An 8,043-nucleotide genomic window follows, 5' to 3' on the forward strand; every position below is an offset into this window, starting at 1 on the left:
AACACCGAGCTACCAGAAAGCAAAAGATAAAATGGCTATAAGAAGAGTTCATATTTCAATAATCACCCTAAATGTAAATGGACTGAACTCACCAATAAAAAGGCACAGACCTGCAGATTGGAACAAAAACAAAACAAAACAACAACAACAACAACAAAAAAAAAACCACAACCATTTGCTGCCCCCAGGAGATACAACTCAGTTCCAAAGACAAATACAGACTCAAAGTGAAAGGGTGGAAAATGATATTTCAAGCAAATGGCATTCAGAGAAAAGCAGGAGTAGCAGTAGTAATATTAGACAAAATAGAATTCAAAATAAAAAAGATAAAGAAATATATGGAGAGACACTTCATAATGATAAAGGGAATCATGCACCAAGAAGATGTAACATTTATTCATATCTATGCTCCCAATCAGAAGCCCCGAAATATGAAAAGCAATTACTAAAAGAACTAAAGGGAGAAACAGATCAAAACACTATCATAGTAGGGGATTTAAATACCACACTGTTGGATATGGACAGATCATCCAAATAGAAAATCAATAAGGAAATAACATCCTTAAATGATACATTAAACCAACTGGACATAACTGACATTTACAGAGCCTTCAAACCCAAAATAGCTATTTATACATCCTTCTCTACTGCACATGGAACATTCTCAAGAATTGACCACATACTGGGACACAGAGATACCCTCAACAAATATAAGAGAGTCGAAATCATACTAACCATATTCTCTGATCATAATGCTTTGAAATTACAGATCAACTGTGAAAAGAAAGCAGAAAGAACCACAAATAAATGGAGATTAAACAACATGCTACTAGAATAACTGGGACATAGAAGAAATAAAAAGAGAGATCAAGACATACATAGAAACGAATGATAATGATAGTACAACATATCGAAACTTTTGGGAAAGTTCATATCATTACAGCTTATCCAAAAACAAGAATGAACCCAAATAAACAACCTAACGCTTCATCTTAAAAAACTAGAAAAGGAAGAACAAATGAGGCCTAAAGTCAGCAGAAGGAAAGAAATCATCAAAATTAGAGCAGAAATAAATGAAATTGAAAACAAAACAAAACAAAAAACAATAGAAAAAAATGCAACAAAGAGGTGGTTCTTTGAGAAGGTTAATAAAATTGACAAACCTCTGGCTAGACTCACTAAAGAAAGAAGGAAAAGGACACAAATAAACAAAATCAGGGATGAAAGAGGGGAAATTAAGACTGAAATCACAGAAATACAAAGGATCATGCAAGAATACTATGAAAAAGTATATAACATCAAATTCAATAAACTAGAAGAAATGGACCAGTACTTAGAAAAATACAATCTTCCTAGACTGAATCAAGAAGATCTGGAAAATCTAAATAGACCAATCAGCAGTATGGAAATTGAAACAATCGTCAAAAACCTAACAAAAAGTAAAAGTCCAGGACGAGATGGGTTCACCAGTGAATTCTACCAAACGTTCAAAGAACATTTAATACCTATTCTCCTCAAACTCATCCAAAAAATTGAAGAGGAGGCAATACTTCCCAACTCATTTTATGAGGCCAGTATTAACTTGATACCAAAACCTGGTAAAGATAACACAAAAAAAGAAAACTACAGACTATGTTTTACAGATTAAAATATCTCTCATGAATACAGATGCAAAAATCTTAAGTCAGATACTAGCAAACCAAATGCAGCAATATATTAAAAAGATTATACACTTATGATCAAGTGGGCTTCATCCCAAGGGTGCAGGGATGGTTCAACACACACAAATAGATTAATGTGATACACCACATGAACAAATTAAAAAATAAGAATCATATGATCATATCAATAGATGCAGAAAAACCGTCGACAAGATACAGCATCCATTTATGATCAAAACACTTAACAAAATCGGTATAGAAAGAATATACCTTAAGATTATAAAGGCCATCTATGACAAACCCTCAGCCAACATTACACTTAATGGTGAAAAATTAAAAACCTTCCCTCTAAGATCAGGAACAAGGCAAGGTTGTCCACTATCGCCACTGTTATTCAGTATAACATTGGAGGTCCTAGCAAGTGCAATCAGGTAAGAGAAAGATATAAAAGGCATCCAAATAGGAAACAAAGAAGTCAAACTGTCACTATTTGTGCATGACATGATTCTCTATATAGAAAACTCTAAAGACTCCATAAGAACACTACTAGAAATAAGTAAATACAGTAAAGTCTCTGGATACAAAATCAATGTTCAAAAATCCATAATGTTCCTATACTATAATAATGAAGTGTCAAAAAAAAGCAAAAAAAAATAATTTCTTTTGCGATTGCAACAAAAAGAATAAAATACCTAGGAATAACTTTAATGAAACATGTGAAGGACCTGTATAATGAAAACTACAAGACCCTATTAAAACAAATCGAAGAAGATTCAAAGAAATGAGAAGACATTCCATGTTCTTGGATTGGAAGAATCAACACAGTTAAAATGACCTCATTACTGAAAGCATTATACAGATTTAATGCAATCCCCATCAAAATCCCATCAGCATTTTTTAAAGAAATAGAACAAAAAATAATCAGATTTGTATGGAAGCACAAAAGACCACAAATTGCCAAAGCCATCCTGAGAAAAAAGAGGCTGGAGGCACACTCTGCCTAACACCAAATTATACTACAAAGCGACAGTAATCAAAACAGCATGGTACTGGCAGAAAAACAGTCACACGAACCAGTGGAACAGAATCAAGAGTCCAGAAATACACCTATATTTATATGGGCAAATAATTTTCAACAAAGAGGTCAAAAAACATACAGTGGAGAAAGGAAAGCATCTTCAATAAATGGTGCTGGGAAAACTGGAAAGCCACCTGCAAAAAAATGAAACTACACTGTTGTCTATCACCACACACTAAAATTAACTCAAAATGAATTAGTTAAGGATCTGAATATAAGATCTGAAACAATAAAATGCATGGAAGAAAACATAGGGACTTAAACTGAAGGACCTTGGTCTTAAAGAGGATTTTATGAATTTGACCTCAAAGGCAAGGGAAGCAAAAGCAAAAATAAATGAATGGGACTATGTCATACTAAAAAGCTTCTGCTCAGCAAAAGAAATTGTCAACAAGGTAAAGAGACAACAATCCGAATGCGAAAATATATTTGCAAGCAATGCCTCCGATAAGAGCCTAATATCTAAAATATACAAAGAACTCATATGACTCAATAACAACAACAAAGAAATAATAATCCAATCAAAAAATGGGCAGAGGACCTGAACAGACACTTCTCCTTAGAGGATATACAAATGACCAACAAACATATGAAAAGATGCTCAACATCGCTAGCTCTTAGGGAAATGCAAATCAAAACCATAATGAGATCCCATCTCACACCTGTTGGAATAGCTATAATCAATAGGACAAGTAATAACAAATGTTGGAGAGGATGCAGAGAAAAAGGAACTCTAATACACGGCTGGTGGGACTGCAAATTGGTACAGCCACTATGGAGAACAATATGAAGGTTCCTCAGAAAACTGAGAATTGATCTATCATATGATCCAGCAATCTCTCTACTAGGTATTTACCCCCAAAGACTTGAAAACCCATATCTGAAAAGATATTTGCACACTGATGGTCAGAGCAGCATTATTCACAGTGGCCAGGACACGGAAGCAACCAAAGTGTCCTATGACAGATGACTGGCTAAAGAAGCTGTGGTACATATATACAATGGAATATTACTCAGCCATAAGAAGAGATGAAATATTGCCATTTGCGAGAACACAGATGGACCTCGAGATAATCATACTAAGTGAAATAAGCCAGGCATAAAAGGTTGAAAATCATATGATATCACATATGTGGAATATAAACCTAAAAGCAACAAATGAACAGGACAAACAGAGACTCATGGACATGGACAATGGACTAGTGGTTACCTGAAGGGAGGGGGAAAATAAATAAAATTAATAAAATGTTAAAAAAACATTATGTATATATCATATGAAAAAAATAAACTGGTTTTTAAAATATAAAAAATAAAAAAATAAAATTAAAAAAAGAATTAAAAAGAAGAAAGAAAAAAATCTAACTATGGGCAGCAAACACACAATGCAATATATATCTATGCCTTACTGTTGAATTGTACACCTGAAATTTATGGGATTTTGTTAACTAATGTTATCATAATAAAAATACATTATAAATAAAATGGGGAACTTCTAAAAACATAAATTAAAATTAAAATTAAATCTAGCAATCTTTGGAAATTAATTCCACACACCACCACCCCCCCGCCGCCCATACTTGTGTTTATGTTTGTTCCTTTGGACACTTTGTTGAGTGATTTGGCCAGACTAATTCTGTGAAGTCTATTTCACCTGCAGCATGTACCCTCTAATATTCCTCAGAATCTGTGTTCCTCTGGGTGCCTTTCTTCCATCAGAGCTCTCTTTGAAACTGGTTCCTACATTGTCCATGAGCCCCTTTCAGCATCACTTTCTCCTCATGAATACTCACATACCAGACCGTATTCCACAACTGGACCCAACTTTTCCTTCAGATGCTATTTTCTTACATGACCCTACACTCTCTCAGGATCTCAAAAACTGATCTGCTTCTGATAGCATGGATAAAGAAGGACAGATTGTGAGAATGTCCTCCTTTAATTGTACTCATAGACTGGCAGAGGGGCCTTAGACTTGGGAGGACAGAAAACAGGACAAGAATCTATCATGGACCTAGGAGAAAGAGGCCAGCATAGAATGAGGAGACCAATGGCAGCATAGAATGAAATAAGGGATACAGGATTTGACACCACTCTCCCTGGGGAGATGGCCCCCTGTTTAGGACAGGCAATTAGCAATTTCTGTCCCTACTTCCATGACAAGTGCCTTAAAAACAGGAGGAGGCATTGGTTTTACTGCTTTCATCCACTGAAGAGAGAGAAGGGACATAAATACCCATGGCACAAAGCCACTATGCATAGCCCAGGGCCACCAGAAATCAGAGTTACCTCTGTAGGCAAAGGGAACATTGAAACCAGATGAACAAGCCAGACATTGCCCAGATCCTGGAGAAGATGGTGGAACTTAAGTGAGGAGTTAATGCAAGGAAAAGAAGTCCATTGAAGGAGTAACCTAAGGCTCAGGAGAGCCTAACATCACATCTTCCTATAATTTCAGGGCTCCCCAATTCCCTGAGCAAGGACACGGCTGAGGGCTGCATCCTGCCACCTTCACACAGACTCTGAGAGGCTGAATGCTCCACACAGGACAGTCACAAACAGGGTCAGAAACACCAAGGAAATTGCAGTTCCATGATGAGTGACTATGTTTGAGTCAATCCACTCCCATGCTGCTCAGGACATTGTCCCCAACCAGGACCAATAGCCTGGACCAAGAATGGATGGTCCATCAAACCACCTTACACCTGTTTCAGGCTCTGTCTCAGGGACCAGGGTCGATGGGGTGGGTTGGGGAGTAGGAGTTCCTTCAATCAGTCAGAAAGTCTTCCTCCATCCCCTACTATAAGCAAAATTTCTCTCAAAGAGTTTCCGTACAACTTTTGAAAATTAATTGACTCTCATGTTACACATCCTCTGAAGAGGATCATCTTTGTTTCTCATAAATAGTGGCACTGATTCTTCTCTACTATTTACAATTTCCTCACAAACAAGAGTATGTTTCTCTCTCTCTGCTGAATTTAGGGGAAATTTAGAATATCCCCAGAACTGCCACTTAGAGTTCAGCTTCAGCTTTTACTGAGAGCAGCTTTGACTTCTCAGAACTGACAAGACTTACACAAAGAGATTCATGGTGATGTTGCACACCCACTATCATCCAGCTTCCTTCATTTGTCTCTATGAATCCTGCCTTTTAAAAACAAATACAAAATCCCCTAAAGAATTCAGTGAGAATTCTTTATGGAGAAGTGAGAAAATTAGATTTGTAATATGTAGGTATATATGTAATATATGTAAAAAGTGAGAAAATCCACTAAAGAGAATGCCTCAGGACCTGGAGTTATTGATCCTCTCACTTCTGTATCATTATATTGTACTGTATGTAAACAGCTGAGGCTGGAATGCTTGAATCTATACAGGTTACATATGGTCACAATTGTTCCCACTCATCTCCAGAACAGAGAGAGACAAGAAACTTTGCATATCTCCAATATGGAGCTATATTTTGGGAATCTTGGATTTCTAAGTTCAGAAAAGTGAAGAGCAATATCCATGTCCCTGAATATTTTGGTGAAGAATAGCTTCCATGCGTCCCTCAAGACCCCTTTCATTCCCAATGGAGACTGGAGAGATAAGCAACTCCCCATTTCTTAGCTTAGCTTTAATGAAAATAAACAGTCAACTATCAACTTCCTTTTCCTCTCCCAGTATGACAGGCATCAGAGCAGCAGGGAGCACAAGCCAACTTTGTGTTTTAGCAGGTGGAAACAGGAGGTCAAAGGGCAGGCAGAGCAAGAATAAGGTCTTAGCACAACTGCGAATGGAAGAACATGTTATCAGGTGTGGCAAAGAAAAAAGAATCTCAACATATCTTCAAGTAGCACTTTCAGCTCATTCTCTAGCTTCTAGAAAAGAGATGAATTCCAAAATAGAGACTTGAAAATTAGCCTAAGACCTGGGTCACCTTGCCCACCTTCTACACACTACAAGACAGCTTAGCTCTGGAAGTATTCAGGAATAACATAACTTACCAGAAATGGTGACTCTGGATGGTAGAAAATCTGGTGACTGTACAGTATACATTGAGCTGGGTCAGCTTTAGGAGGGCTGATGTTTGAAAATATTGCTGAGATGGATCACTGAATGAGTGTGGCAAGGTCAAGGAACAGAGTGATGGCTGCTGAGGGATATTACAAGTCTGTGGGGTTCATCTTTCTTGGGGCAAATCTTACACTCCATAAGAATTCTCCCTCCTGAGTAGAGACCTTGGGAAAGGGAAGTCCCTCTCCATATAGACTATATGGGACCTGACGTGATGACAGGGCATAAGGATCACACAGCTTGTAAGAAAGGGATGGCTCATGGGGCCACACAGCACCTGTGAGTCAGATAGGAAAAAATTTGAAGGTTGAATAAGTGGGAAAGGAGGAAGACCAATGAAGAGAGGAAAGGATGACCTAGATAGTATAAAGGATTATTTCCATTGTCACTAATAATAAAACCCAACTCACCAAATACATATACATGCTTATGACCAGACACAAGCTCTCTGTGACTGAAAAGGCTTCTGTGGATCATTGGTGCCATCTGGGTCAAAGTGTGTAACCAGTGTCTGCAGGAATGTTGTCTCAGCTGGTACCTTCTGTCTTGGTTAAGTGGTCTTGTTACCCTACTTCCAGCCCTTCTTTATGACTGCATAGGATAAGTCATATAGGATAATCTTGTCCCCAATGTAAGCAGTGGGCTCATAAGGAATGAGGCACCCCTAGTGAATTTTGTGTGCTTGATAGAGTCCTGGGAGATTTCCTTCAGGGACATACACAGCTAAGGCACCACAAGTGGGTCCTGCAAACTGTAATGAAGATGCCTGAAAGATTAATGTCTGCTCTTCATTACATACTCATGTATATTACATATATACCTACATATTACAAATCTAATAACACTGCATATGAAACTTTTTATTGAATTCTCCCAACTTGAAATTCAGAGAGGCTGACTCACACAGTAGGTGGACAATTCAGGACTGGAGAGCTTAGAGGTGGTGGCCCTGAGGCTTCCACCTTTCTTTCTTGACTTCTCCATTCTGTCATGACTTAGATTACTCATTCCTCAGGAAAGTGGTGGTGGCTTGGAGGTTCTGAGTGACTGTCCATGGGTCATATAAGCTGCATTGGCTCCCAGTCTGTGGTTCTCTCCAGAGATACACAATAGGTGAGGCATCAGGATTGCATACACAGGGGACTACTGAGTGGTCCGTCCAAAATGATGTGGGGCCCACGACAGGAAAAAATGCTTACCCTAAATTGGGTTCTAGATCCTTTTCTTAAATTTTGCTCATATAGGTAA

Source organism: Pteropus medius, unplaced genomic scaffold (genome assembly GCF_902729225.1).
Source record: "Pteropus medius unplaced genomic scaffold, Ma_sr-lr_union100, whole genome shotgun sequence".
In the NCBI taxonomy this organism is placed as follows: Eukaryota; Metazoa; Chordata; class Mammalia; order Chiroptera; family Pteropodidae; genus Pteropus; species Pteropus medius.